Consider the following 12,609-nt stretch of genomic DNA (forward strand, 5'->3'; position numbering starts at 1 on the left):
TTTGCCCTCCCTAGATTGCCTTATTCCTCAGTGCGCCTCTCTGCTGTCTCTGAAAGATCTCAGAATCTGTGGGCAATGTCTCATGTTACCTTTTCTGGACAAGGCTATTAGAGACTTGCCTCCTATGAAGTCACTGGGAGTAAATCCCAGCAGCAAAGTTGGTAAGGTCAGGACAGTGGAATTAGGATGACATCCTTTGGTGTTTTGTTCTTCAGATCAGAGAACAAGCCTTTGTGAGAACAGAAGCATTAATGTGAGTCCAACTATGGTGCACAACCTGCTCTGTACTATTGCTTCTCCATGTGATTTATTTGCTAGCCTGTTTGGTTATCATGAGTCCATCCCTTTGGTCAGAGCTTGGTGGTATCTCAAGAATTGAATTATTGAAGAGCATAGTTCCAGGACCTCTGTGAAATTATGTGGAGACAAAGGGGAATAATAGTGACATATAAAATGTATATTGTCCCCCACTCTGCAAAATAACATTAACTTTTGGGGCTATCAATATGGTTCTAATTGTTGGTTAGTGAGCTAGTAGCTGAATACTTCATCTCACTAGAAGTTTTTATGGATAATACAAAACACAGAAGATGTGTGTGTCACATTTCCTGTTAGCAACCAGAATCTTGCTGCTCCCTAAACTGGCACAATCAAGTTTTGGTTAACCGTACAATAGGATACTTTGAGCGACAAACATTCCCCTCTCAATAATTGACCAGCATGGCCTTTATTCCCTGTGGAGAAACGGTAGAGCTTGTCCAAAACCAAGGGAACTTCAAGATGCTTGAGAAGAACTGAAAAGGGAACACTGTCTCCATATATAAAATGGCCAGCTCACCACAATTCTTTAGCCCTTAACCACAAGACATTACATATTCAATGATAGTGAATTAAAGGAATTTACTGAGGTTAAAGTAAGTGGGAGAAAGTGAAATGGTACAAAACACTGCCCCCCCAAATGCATTTAGGTGGATGTTGGAGGTACACAGTAACTTCTGGACATGCTCAACTATAAAAGGTGAGGTTCTTCCATCAATCACTAATGCCTGCATAATACTGGAGCCGCCAAACTAAAATACCCTGTTTTATCAAACTAAACATTTATGGCTTTGCCCCTGCCTGTCTCCCTTCTAGGTTGGTCCATCAGATCTCTTACTTCCTTGTACATTTCTATTGCCGGGCAGGTGAACCACCTTGAGATTTTCAGATGAAAGGCAGTATACTAAATAAATAAATAATAACATAAAATAAAAATAAAGTAAAGTAAATAAAAACAAAACAAACCTGGGCATAGGATTGTGCTGCCATGGTGTTCTTACATAAGTTTGCTCTCTTCAGCCTTCTTTTGCTGTTCCTCCACTTCAAAGTTCTTACTGAGGTGTATTTTAGGACTGATTTAGCTAACTTTGGAATATGATCACCTCTCATTTATCCTCGTTAATTCAGTATTTCAAATACAGGAACTTGGAACAAAAGCAGATTGCTGTGTGGGCTCTCCTCCCTTGAATGGGCTCTTTCTGCAATCTTCCATGAGGTTGTAGTATTTTTAGGAAGAAGCAGCTCTAAGAATCTAGGAGCCAAGATTGGCAATAAATCTTATTTCCTACTGTAAACTGTCTCCAATATGTCACCAGAAGAATGGAAAGGTTGGTGTTTGGAGAAAGAAAGTAAATGATGAGAGGATCCTATTTTATTGTTATACAATTGTGGCTATACAATATAGAACATCATCAGTCATTGTCTCGTGACCAATTAAGTATTTCCCATGTGGTGGTTACAATCATTAGGATAATTCTGGTCACATGACAAATCAAGCGCTACTGTGCTTCTGCAGCTGCTTGGTAATTCAGGAAAGTTTAACAGGAAAACTTGTACCTTGCTGCATGTGTACTACAGTAAAGTGATTACAGAGCAAATAAATCTCCTCTTCACAAAAAAGAAAAGGCTGTAGCAAAATATTCATTTCTCCCCATAAAGAAAGTGGAATTTTGAAAAAGGTTAGCATTTCCTAAAGGCTCCTGCCAACCTTAAAGCAAATGTGCTTTTATTTCCTCTTAGCTTGCTTTTGAGAACAATTTTTCAGATGAGTATAGAGAAGTATGCACACCTTGAGGAAACTGGTAAATTAGAATTATCCTTTAAAATGTGCAGGAGATAGCATCTAATGAAGAGAGAGAAACATATTTCAGATTGTTCTGTATGGTGCTCAAGGATTTGTGGAAAACCTGATTTTTGCTTGACCAGTTTTCATGGAAACATCATTCATGGAATCATAGAACTGTCAAGTTGGAAAGGACCACAAAGGTCATCTGGTCCACACCCCTGCAATGCAGGAATCTTTATGTGCAACACTGGGCTCGAACCCACAACCCTGAGATGAAGAGTTGATTGTGAGAGGCAGTAGAACAGGTAAATCTACTGGGTTTATATTTCTTTATCTGGAACATTTTTCAGGTGGTGATGATGGGATTGCCAGATGGGTGTCTTTATTTTCCTTTAGGAATTAGGATTCCTGTTCTAAAACATAGCCCCAACCCAAAAATTATGTGGTGCAGCAGTGGGCTGCAAACATGCTGTTATGTGCAAGGGTCTGCTTTCATACTTTAGTAAACAGGTGGTCAGAACACTTCTTATTACTGAAGGGACTGGAATGAGTCCCCCACCTCTCCAAAAAAGCAATCAGCACAGATAAAGCTGACAGACATGACTACCAGCTTGGCTCAAAGCTATATGTACGTAGTCCAAATCCAGCAATGCAGTCTTATGTGCCATGTGTTGGATTCAGCAAATGGGTCAACAAGTGCAGAATCTTTATCTTTATTTAATTTCTATCCTGCTTTTTCTCTAAGGAACCCTGGCAAGCTGAAAAACTTGTGCTGATGGAACAATGGAAACCTTAGTAATATAGGCACCCTTGCCGTAGGATACAGTACTTCTGTTACTGAGATGAATTACCAGCTCTCTTGACAGTTCCTTTAGCACTGTGGTTAAGTTATTATCCCATCTGAAGGCAGCAGCCTCTTGTGTGCTGGTGGAAACATATTTTGGTGATTTGAGACCTTGTGCCAGCAAAGTCCTAGTACCAGGCTGTGTGTGTCCCCAAATTCTAGAATCTGAGGAATTGATAGACTATGGTGATAATAGTTTATCAACCGACAAATATGGCTGGCACTTTACAAGATGAAATGAAACATCTTTATTTAACAGTGTAAGAATCCTTTGATTATAGCAATTCATTTAATTAGTTCAAGTGAAAGTCAATCTCATTCAGACAGTTTAGTAGTCTGGTAAAGACAGATAAAATGTGACAGAATACAAAGACTGGTTTTCTTGATGTCAAATGGAGCAGCCTGTGGCTGACAGGATAACTGAAGAGAAACATTCTCCCCCCCACCCCCCAGCAAATATGCAGCCTGGAAAATCACTTTAGAGTTACTGATGAAACTTGGATCAGTATAACCATAGGGGCTCCTTACCCTATATATATACAAAGTCTTAACCTTATCATTAAATGCACTGACCCTAAAGAAAGGCATTAGTGGAGACAGCAATAAAAACAGGCTTAGCCAGGAGTTTTCCATTATAATATGTGACAAACTGATGGAAATTTAATTTTTATTTTGGCTCCTTTTATTAGAATATCTTGGGATAAGAATAATTGAATTGCAGAGCCCTTGAGAAAGCAGGAAAGGTAAGCATGGCTTTTTAATTGTTACATTTTACACTTCTTCCAAAGAAGCTAACAGCATTGCAGCTTCACAACAACCTTGTTAGGTAGGTTACACAGAAAGATAGGAACTTGTCCACCATCTCCCAGTGAGAGTCATACGCCAGGTTAGCACTATAAACACTCACTGATTTGCCCCAGGTAATCAGTGAGTGTTTATAGTGCTAACCTGAAGAATTCATACATGCCCCCACTCAGGGACAGAACTGGGGAACCATAATTGGCTCTCAGTTCCTTGGCACATGTCCTTGACTGTTTTGGAGATACATATCTCCCCTTCATTCTTTACAGTCAGTGCTTGGCACTACAAATACTAGTTCAGGTATGAAAGTATCTTGACTGCATGAACTATGAATCAGCCCTTAGCAGAAATCTGAACCTGGGTTTATCTCATCCCAAACCAAGTCTAACCTTTGTACCACACTGGCACTCCTAGGGCTTGTAGCTTTAGAAATGTTCTCTCTGTGTTTTGAGTCTTTCCCATTCTCCCACTGCTGCGGCCAACAAGGGGGGAAATGCCATTCTTGCCTTCTGCATATTCTCTTAGGAGCTGCAGTTCACCAGGTAGTAACCACTGTAGCTTTCCCCCTCTCTTGCAGAGCCAAGGAGAGGGACTTGGGGATCATAGTACAGCATTTAAAAAATATGGGAAACTGAAAAAGGATGACAATTTGTGATAGTGTGCCTACAATCATAAACATACTTCTATAATTGTATAATGGGTTTAACTTCGGAATAAACATGGATAAGATTGCATTTAGGCTGCAATCCTAAACATACTTACTAGAAAGCAAGTCCCATTAGACACAATAGGATTTCCTACTGAACACACTTGCAGAGTTTAGGGCTGCAGTGTTAACTTCCTAATTTTATGTATATTTACTCAGAAGAAGATGCACATGGGATCAGTCATGGGACTTGCTTTCTCTATACATTCAAAACCTTTTCACAAAGTTTGCTCTCTACTTCCTACTGCTTGCCAAGATGTTTCTGCCATGAAATATAAACAGTGTCGACTTGAAGATTAGATATTACATGCAAATTCAAGATTGGTTGGTTATATATCCAACCAATGCCATCAATTTTGACAAAAGTATTACTGCTTCATAAAACAACAAATGAGAAAATACAGAACAATCTAATGAAAAAATACAGAATTCTCCCAGCACTGTTTACAAAATAGTGTGTGTGTATGTGTACACACACACACACACACACACACACACACTTTAAAAAACATTGTACTACTCACCTGTCCAAAGCTTTCTTAGTTGAATGCATTCCAGTAAGAGCCAGCTGCGATGACTTCCACACTACAGTCCTGTCTGAAATTCAACAGGGTCTACTGCATAAGAGGGCAGCAAACAAGCACCTGAAAATTAGAGAGAGACTCCAAAGTAGGGGTGGAGTGTACATGCCATGAGGTCATTTAAAGACAGCCTCCATTCATAAAAATAAGAAGCTGCTAGTTAGCAAGCCATCTGCTCTTCCCCATTCCCAGCCTCTACTCAGTTCTTTGGAATCTACAAAAAAGCATTGAGATCTGATGACACCTTGTGGTGAATTGGTTTTTTAACTATGTAGGTTCTAAATTCAAATTCTGTTCCTGGAACTTTCATGAAACTGCAACCTGGCCATTGCTCATGGTGTTGGTGTTGTTTAGTCGCGTCCAACTCTTTGTGACCCCATGAACCAGAGCACGCCAGGCACTCCTGTCTCGTGGTAGTCAATTTAAAAAACAAACTATTATGAATAAACCAAATGCAACATGCTTTCACCCCCACCCCCCCACCCCATTATGTTAGTACTGTACAATTATCCAAAGTCTGAAACAAGATTTAACATCCCTGGTATTTTTTAATTGAACTGATGGGAAATTGAAGAGCTGAATTATTTATGCATGTATGAAAGCCAAATACAGAAGGAAACTGATTTCCATACTTACACTTTCATTGTTTGATAGTGGATAACCTAGCTATGCTTTGAAAGTAGCATGTAGTTCCTGGAAATGGCTCTCCTATCCCCTGCTTTCATTTTAACTACTTGTGGTTAGATGCAGACTGGTTGGATGCAGAGGAATGATGAGAGAAACCAGCTGGCGAACCACCAAGCAGCATTCAAAACTCCCATTGTTCTAGGTGCATTTTGTGACAGGGAATTTCATTAATGCGAGCAGTTTATGAGCTCTGGGAGTACTGCGCCTAAGATTTCAGATTAAAACTGCCACTGCTGGAACGAAAGTAGGACCTTTTTCTGCCTCCCCACTTCCAGCCACTCTCTGAGGTCTGGTGACGGGACCCTCATAAGAATAATAGGGGGGTAGGCAGGGAAAGTATGGCTTTATTTTTTGCAGTCTTCAGATGAGAACTAGACCATGTGAAAAATGAATATAAGATTTTAGCTGCAGTTCATTGATTTTCAGCTTTGTATTCTTGTTATAAAAAAGTGCACCTAGACATTATATCGCAGCACCCATAATCGAGGTTTAAGGTGCAACTTAGCTCCTAACTTTCATATCTCAGTTTCTAACACTGCCACCAAGGGAAGAAGGCACAGAGCCCAGGGTGATAAAGTGGTCACAGTGAGAAGAGGGAGAAGACTGGGAAGAGGAGGTGTCAGAAGCTGAGGAGGTAACAGGGCTTAGTGAGCTGGGAGAGTGGCAGTCTGTGGTGGAGAGAAGTCCAGAATCAGAGGCAGAAGCTGAAGAAGGAAAATGGGAGGAGGCAGGTCAAGAAGCAGAGATGAGTCAGGCTGGTGAAGAGTCATGGGAGTCTCCTCCTCCTGCTGTGACAAGCCTCCTCGTCCTTTTTTGTGCCAGAACCAGAAGAGGCATAAAAAGAGAAGAGATTAGCCATGTGCAGACACTGCCTCCAACTGCTTGGGGGGGAAACCCTGGAGAGAAGGGGACTTAGGCAGCTATGGGAAGGTGGGGACTGCTTCATGAGGGAAGACCTGCTGGAGATGATTTATTGAGCTCATTAGACCTTACACTCCTGTGCAGATCATGTGTTTGCTAATTAAGAGTCCAACTTGCACAGTGTGGTTTACTGCTGGCTCACTCCTGACAACTAGGACCTTCTATCAGTGCCTTGGCATTGGATAAACAGTATGATATGTTGGTATGTATGCACTGTAAGTAAACTGAAATAAATATTATTATAACCAAAAAACCATGCCTTTGCTTGACATGACCACTTTGCTAAACTGTCTCAATTTGACCATATTACTGTCGAGTTCCAATTAAGCTCCTCTAAATTCAAGGGATTTATTGCTAAATGATTGTGCAAAGGATTTCAGTCTATTTTGTAAAGCACCTTTATAAGCATTTTCCAAGGACCTGATATGTGATAATTACAGAACATATTATATATGGGAGGAAAATGTTTCCAAAGCAAAACTGGTGATACAAATATAGAAGTATTTGAAAATGATACTATCCTCATTTTTTCATTTGATTGTCACTCTGGTGGTTTATCATGGCCTCAAACATCTATGCGTTTTCTTTATTATTTCTTCTGCTATATCCATGCACATAGTATTACAGTATCAATATTGTTTTTCTAGTAGTAATGGACAGCTTCAGCCACAAGGGGTCAGAGTGTTCCTATATTTGAGTAGTTTTCAAGCTACATGGGATTCTTTTCTATGATCACCATTCTCTTATTGGTACCTGCCCAACTGCATCCAGGATAGAAATACATCAGGCTACGGATGAGGAACAAAGCTCTCCATCCCTCATCTGCCAAACTCAGTTTGAAAACTTCAGCTGGTATAGAATTCAGTTGCTAGGTTGTTCACTGGGGCAATGCCATACCCTCCAATATTTCTCCAATGAAAATAGGTACTTCCTAAGGAAAAGTGGGACATTCTGAGCTCAAATCAGAAACTGGGATGGCTTATCTAAATCAGGAATGTCCCTGGAAAATAGGGAAACTTGGAGGGTTTGCAATCATCTAAGCTCCCCCCCCTTTTTTTTGCAAGAGGTCCAGAGGGCAGCAGCACAAAAATGGGTCTTTTCTGCAGTGGCTCCCTGCTTGTTAATTCTCTCCCCAGGGAGGCTCGCCTGTCTTTATTACATATATCTAGGCACCAGCAAAAACATTTCCCTTCTCTCAGGCCTTTTGCTAATTAAACAATCTATGACCTTTTAAACTAAGTGGGGGTTATTATTATTATTATTATTATTATTATTATTATTATTATTTATTATATTATGTATTTTTGTGTTTTTATATTGTAAACGCCCAGTGACCTTCAGATGAAGGGTGGTACAGAAATTTTAACAAAAATAAAAATTTTGCATCATTTTTGCTCAAAAGCAATAAAAATACTGCAACAGGAACCAGTATTCCCTATATCAAGTAATGATATGTCAGTTTTAACTAGTTTTTAAAGGGTTAGATAGGATCTGTCAAGTGAATCTCCTAATAAATGAAATTCCAAAAGCAGGCTGATACAACCTAGAATGTCCCTAGATTTCACCGCCAGTGTTTAGGCAGCTGGATACAAGAAAGTCTTCTTGGCAGATCATAAATCAAAGAAGGAAATAAAACGACAAGGTGTTCCATGAGATACCATGGACCCAAATGATTTAGAGCTTTAAAGATTAAATATAGTCTTTTGAATTGTGCAGCAAAACTGTTCGACAGTGGAATTTGCTGCCAAGGAGTGTGGTGGAGTCTCCTTCTTTGGAGGTCTTTAAGCAGAGGCTTGACAACCATATGTCAGGAGTGCTCTGATGGTTTTTCCTGCTTGGCAGGGGGTTGGACTCGATGGCCCTTGTGGTCTCTTCCAACTCTATGATTCTATGAAAACAGTGGTGTTGAACCAAATGCTTGGGGCTTGGGAGAATGATGCTGAATAGTAGTGTAGGTACTGAGATGATAATAGGGAAGCATGGATAGTACTCTAACTATTGTGACTGCTGCTGAGAGGACACAAAAAAATGGTGAAACCTGTCAATGTTGCAGAAAGGAAGTTGGGGATTAGCAGATTCTAACAGAAATGGCCTGTGTACTGAGCCCAATAGTGTCCAAATGAAGAAGAAACAATGCATGCACATGATAAACCAGATAAATGCATATTACAGAAAACATGGCATGTAAACAATGAACAGGCAGGAAGTTCAAATGACAAATGAGTTGGGGTTGAGGTTTCTAGTATTGTAATTTTCACTTTGTGTCCTATTACAAAAGAATTTAAATGACAATGGTTTGAAAGGCGAATATAAGCTAATGGGTGAACAGGAAAAGTATTCAGTGATTTTCATTACACCATCTGTGGACTACTTTTTTCAGTGGATTTAGATAGATAAAGCCCAACTCATCTTGCAGGGGTTGGTTTTCAAGATGAATAGGGCTTTAGCTATCTAAATCTACTGAAAAAAACTAAACCAATCCCTGTATATGGCATTTATTGACCTGACTAAGGCCTTCGACACTGTAAATCGTAATGCCCTGTGGACTGTCCTTCTGAAAATTGGCTGCCCAGATAAATTTGTTAACATCCTTTGGCTCCTCCATGATAATATGACAACAACAATCGCAGATAACAATGGCTCTCACAGCAAACTGCTCACAGTGGGATCAGGTGTCAAACAGGGATGTGCTATCACCCCAACTCTATTTATTATTTTCATTGACATGATCATACACATTGCCAAAGGGAAACTCCCCACCGGGGTAGAAATCGTGTATCAAACAGATGGAAAGCTCTTTAACTTGAATAGGCTGAAAACAAAGAGTAAGGTCACCATAACTTTTGTCATAGAGCTTCAATGTGCTGATGACAACGTTGTGTCCAATGACCTCCAAACCATCCTAAAAAGCTTTGCAGCTTGCTCAACATCCCAAAAACCAAAGTGCTGCACCAACAAGCACAAAACAAGCCCTCTGCAGTGCCACAGATCCAACTTAATGGTGCAACACTGGAAAATGTCAATAATTTTTCCTACCTGGGCAGTTAGCTTTACACAAGAGCCAATAGTGATACTGTAATACAGCATCGCCTGAGCTCTGTGAGTGCAGCTTTCTCCCGATTGAAGTGCAGAGTATTTGAGGACTGAGACATTCACAGGGAAACCAAAATTCTTGTTTACAAAACTATTGTACTACCAAACTCACTATATACTTGTGAAACATGGACCACTTATAAACACCATCTCCAACTCCTCAAAAGATTCCATCAACAGTGTCTCCAAAAAATTTTATATATCACCTAGGAAGACAAGCGAACTAATGTCAGTGTAATGGAAGAAGCAAAGATCAGTGTCAAAGCAATGATTCTTCAACATCAACTTCACTGGACTGGTCATGTTGTTCGGATGCCTGATTATCGTCTTCCAAAGCAACTACTCTATTCCAAACTTTAAAATGGAAAGTGTACTGTTGGTGGTCAACAAAAGAGGTTTAAAGACTCTCTCAAGGCAAATCTAAAAAAAGTAGTATAAACATTGACAATTGGGAAACACTGGCCTGTGAGCACTCCAATTGGAGAACAGCCTTTACCAAAGGTATCGTGGACTTTGAAGACACTCAAACTCAGGGCACAAGAGAGAAACAAGCTAAGAGGAAAGCATGGAAACCTATGTCTCCACTGTGGAAGGACGTGTGGATCCAGAACTGGCCTCCAAAGTCTCTTTCAGACTCACTGTTAAGACTGTGTTCATTGAAGACAATCTTACTCGGCTACAAGTGATCGCCAAAGAAGAAGACTCATCTTGCACTAAAAGTTCTTCTCTGCAGAATTTTATCTTTGGACCAAGTGGTTTTTTTGTGTGTGCAGTTTGTATGAATGTAAAATCATAAACCTAAAGCCATTTTTTTGCATCCTGACAATTTACATGACACACTTTAAAAATATTTCCTGGCAGAAGGAAATTTTAGGGGGATTTTTGGCCCAAAGGCAATTCACCTATTCACTACCTAAATCCAATGATAAACAATAGTTCCCTGACAGTGAAACAAAATTATGCATGAATTGGTGTCACCTGATAGTCTAATATAGATTAGTCAAGATAATAATCTCCTCTGGGCATTAATTAGTCCAGATCCAGAGATGCTGGATTCTGCTGAAACAGTTGCTGAGGCTAAGCATGAGCAAAATAACACTTCACTAGCAAGGCAGCTTCCATAATTTTGAATCGTTGTAAGCTGCCCTGGGGCCTGCTAGGGAAGAGTGCATGATAAATTTAATCATAATCATAATCAAAACATCTTGAAGCAGCAATCTCACACTAATTCCAATCTATCATTAGTAGTGTAATATCCCGTCGCCATGTAATTTGCAGTCATATGAAGAATCATGATTGATAAGTGCTCATGTTATGCAGGAGGAAGATCTACTATAATAAGGATTGTTTATAAAAAGAAAATATTAAAATAGTAGGGCAATGTAGTGGAAGATGTCAGTGTAGGATCCTGAAGCCTAGAGTTTGCTGCCAATTAGAGTCAACATATTTTATGGTATTTTATTCCATTTGGAAGGGGAAAACAGGTTTCCAGGTAATGGCATGGTCAGTATCTTTAATGCAGCAATAAATAAATAAATGCTAACCTGTAGTTTTCCTCTCTCTAGAATGGAGTAGTTCACCTTAGAAGTTCCTGAAGTATAGTGACTGTTTATTACCCATTGACAAAAGTAGAGAATTAGGCTGATTCTCCAGTGATGGCCACTCCTTGATCAGGACAACCTGTTGCTTGTGCTCTGGTGACCTCCCATCTGGATTACTGTAATGTGCTGTATGTGGGGCTGCCCTTGAACATGGTCCAGAGGCTGCAGCTAGTGCAGAATGCAGCTACTAAACTGGCAAGTGGGGCAGTTTGATTGGACTACATGCAATTGGTCCTGAAAATGCTGCATTGGCTGCCAATGAACTACTGGGCTCAATTCAAGGTGTTAGTACTAGCATGTGAAGTCCTAAATGGCTTGGGACCCAAAAGAGCTCCTTCATAATATCAACCATCTCAGACACTGCAGTCAGCAGGTGAGGGTTTGTTGGCCATGCTTAGTTGCACTGACCCATGACAGGGCATTTTCAGTGACACTTCCCCATTTGTGAATGCCCTCCCTTAGTGAGGGTCTGTCTCATTACTGACTTTCAGGAGGAATTTAAAAACATTCCTGTTTACCCAAACCTTTGGTGGCTGGAAGATACTGTTCCTGTCTACTTTGAAATCACTGGTTGAGACAATGTTTCTAACTGTCTTTAGAGTTTTTAAAACTGTTTTTAGAATGCTTTATTTTATTCTTAAATTATTGATATGTCTGCCACCCTGGTCTCCTCCAGGAGGAAGGGCAGGATACAAATTGGATAAACAAATAAGAAGAGCAGTGCTTGATCAGAACAAAGTTCTACCTAGTCTAGCATCCTTTCCCCCCCAAAGAGGTTAACTATGTGTCCAGAAAACACCATCAGGATTTGAGGCCAACAGCTGTCAATGTGCTGCTGTCACCCAGCAACTGATGTTCTGTGACATGCTTCCTCTGAACATTTAGCTATCATGATATACCTACTCTTCTTGAATTTTTTATTTCCCCTTTCAAGTAATATATTTTTTGTGCTTGAAACAGAGAGGGATTATGTCATATACAGGAATTTCCTGGATTGTTGTGATTTCTCTCTGCTAGTAAGGCAGTTACAAGTGAAACTCAAGGGTTAGTTTCTAGGTATATATAACTCAGTGGTAGACCCACATTCTTTATCCAGAAATCCTAGGTTCATTCTTTGGTGTTTCTAGTTAAAAGGAATTCAGCTAGTAGGATTAGGGAAAATGTGTACATGAGGCCTTGAGAGAGCCATGTCTGGTCAGAGTAGATAGTGCTGGATTAGAGGATCCAAATAGCTCATGTTTCATAGTTACTAATTTGCCTAGAAGAGCCAG

The 12,609-nt window shown here is 40.0% G+C and overlaps 1 protein-coding gene across 6 annotated transcripts in view; it reads right to left on the reverse strand.

The window, feature by feature from the left end:
• Positions 1–12,609, reverse strand: part of LOC310699966 (semaphorin-3D-like) — a 51,387-nt gene that overhangs the window by 37,682 nt on the left and 1,096 nt on the right. The window contains exons 1-2 of one of the 6 annotated variants that reach the window (XM_083488719.1): positions 9,850–10,240; positions 4,980–5,099 (exon numbers count right to left, since the gene is read on the reverse strand). The exons of 2 other annotated variants lie outside the window; for them this stretch is intronic. The gene's annotated coding sequence lies outside the window, so the exon portion shown is untranslated. Of the gene's footprint in view, positions 1–4,979; positions 5,100–9,849; positions 10,257–12,609 lie in introns of those variants that run through there. 3 more of the 6 variants (XM_083488713.1, XM_083488714.1, XM_083488716.1) reach the window with 3 other exon arrangements.

Source organism: Podarcis liolepis, assembly GCF_965112155.1.
Source record: "Podarcis liolepis genome assembly, chromosome: 2".
Taxonomy (NCBI): domain Eukaryota; kingdom Metazoa; phylum Chordata; class Lepidosauria; order Squamata; family Lacertidae; genus Podarcis; species Podarcis liolepis.